Source organism: Austrofundulus limnaeus, unplaced genomic scaffold (assembly GCF_001266775.1).
Source record: "Austrofundulus limnaeus strain Quisiro unplaced genomic scaffold, Austrofundulus_limnaeus-1.0 Scaffold384, whole genome shotgun sequence".
NCBI lineage: Eukaryota > Metazoa > Chordata > Actinopteri > Cyprinodontiformes > Rivulidae > Austrofundulus > Austrofundulus limnaeus.
Window position 1 is genome coordinate 279,901 of NW_013952786.1, and position 2,247 is coordinate 282,147.

The window sequence follows — 2,247 nt, forward strand, 5'->3', positions numbered from 1 at the left end:
CGTCTTCATGGACAATAGTAACTATGTCGTAGGAGACACGTTGGAAAATACTTCACGACGCTGATATGACTCGCACCACAATTAAATGCCTGCTAAAACTGTATATTTATGAGGACAAATGTCTTAAAACTTACCATAAAGTGCTCCTTAAATATGAGAAAGTTGCAATGGCGCGCTAATGCGGCTAGCCAAATGCAGTGTAAGCTGCTCAAATCGAAGATGTCTGGAACATGCCCAAACACGTCCTCTTCCGTCCACCTTTAAAGCCAAAGTGTCGAAAAAAGTTCCTGAATCAAAAACGACACGAGTTCTGTATATATTTTAACGTTTTACAAGTTCTGACTGGAGTGACGAGAAACCTTCCACACTTGAAGCGAGGATTCCAAAATGTCGGCTTTGCAAAGCTCACCACGAAGAAACGAGGCGCACGTACGTACGTGCGCACGTCGTGTTACGTCAGGGACGAGTCAAATGATTTGACTTCCATGTCTGATATTTATCAACATGTTCAAGTACTGAAAACTTGAAAAAAGAAAATTGTTCATACTACACAGAAAAATAAAGCTGTATAAACCTATAACACGCTTTTAAGTATTTGCAACTCATTTGCTTTATCAAACATTTACTATTGGGGTTTACAGTGTACCTGTCTAATATCAATCTGTCAGGAGATAGTGACAGAGTGAACAAATATGTTAAAAATATATTTTTAGAAAAGTTACATACTGCACCTTTAAGTGTTTTTTTTATTTGTTTTTTAATCTTGTCTGTTCATTGCAGTAATACAACATTTTGTTGTTGAGCACTGATGTCTGCAACACAAACATTTAATCTGTCAGTATTTGGTGTGGTACGTTAGAGGCGAGATTATGATATTTATTTATATATAGATTATATATTATGGTATTTAAAAAGTTGTTTTTAGGCTGTCCACACGAGAACACAATGATGACTTTTAAGAATGTTTACATTCTGCAACCCAGACTCACAAAAATTACAGATTATGGGCTAAAACACCCTTTCCAAGTCTGGAACAATGAGAATATTTAGTTCCAAGAAATACTAATTAGTATGAAATGTTATGATTTACTGAGTACTTTGAAAAGAGTATTGCAAATTTTAGGAAATTTGTTCAATGAAACCAAACGGAAAACAGGTTGAATATGAACAAATTTATTGATTTTTGCTAGATTAGGATAATTTTAAAATTATTTTTAATTTACCCAAATTAAATAAATGCATGTTTTTAGTTACATTTCAACTGACCAAGAAGAAACTATAAATCAATGTACTGTGTATGTTTGAAAGAAATATTTATATCTCTGTATTTTCAAGAAAGGATGACTGACAGATACTTTGTAACGATCTTCTAGATGTCAACATTTGTTTACTACAGGCTCATGTTATAATAAATACATTTTCATATTCAGCAGCTTAGTTTTAACTTCTGGATCTGGGAGCCAAATTTGAAAGAAGAAAAAAGATGAAAAAAAAAAAGAACTCCCACATGGTGTATTTTAATGCCAAATCCACATGATACTGCCCTGAGCTAGAACTGCTAAGCTGATGCATAGACTGGCCAGTGTTCAGATATTTAGTGCTACAAATATGATTCTTCAGCACTGAAACTGCAAATGACGGGTGCTTTCTGATCGTCATGTTAACAATAGCAACAGAAGTAAAAGGTGTGTCCGACCTCTATCTCCTCAGTTGGTTTTCTGTGGGATGAGTGCAGAGATCCGAGATCAGAGGAAGCTTTAAAAAGACGACCTGACATCGTGTGCAGTCGCACAATCTTTCTTTGCACCTTTGACCATGGTCAGTAACACAGCTTCAAATTTTTAACCAAAGGCAAGAGAAGACGCATTGGATGCTCAAAAATATGTACAAATAAATAAATAACACTTGTAAAATCAATAACTTTACTTCTGTGCAAACAGACAATTTATGAGTCACAAAAGATTTCCTTGTAGGTGAGGTTTAAATTATTTCCTTTAAATGCATCATTTGTTTTAAACAGTAAAGTATCAGTAAAATTAATGTAGTTAATCCAGAAATGTCTGTTTCCCTGTTTTATATTAATGTTTGTGTTATGTTTACATTATAAAGTTGCACACTTAAAATCACAATTATGGTGAAACATAAGTTGGGAAATTGGCTAAAATTCATGATTGTTGTAAAGAGTTTTGTTTATTCCATATGATGCTGGAGAAATCTCTTTAACAGACTATGGCTGAATCAGGTTGT

General features: G+C 34.0%; 1 protein-coding gene across 1 annotated transcript in view; it reads right to left on the reverse strand.

The window, feature by feature from the left end:
- LOC106528481 (uncharacterized) overlaps window positions 1–633 on the reverse strand; it is a gene marked incomplete in the record, with an annotated part of 12,796 nt that extends 12,163 nt beyond the window's left edge. Inside the window, 1 exon segment of the mRNA XM_014023657.1 lies at window positions 135–633.
- Between the last annotated feature and the right edge of the window lie 1,614 nt (window positions 634–2,247).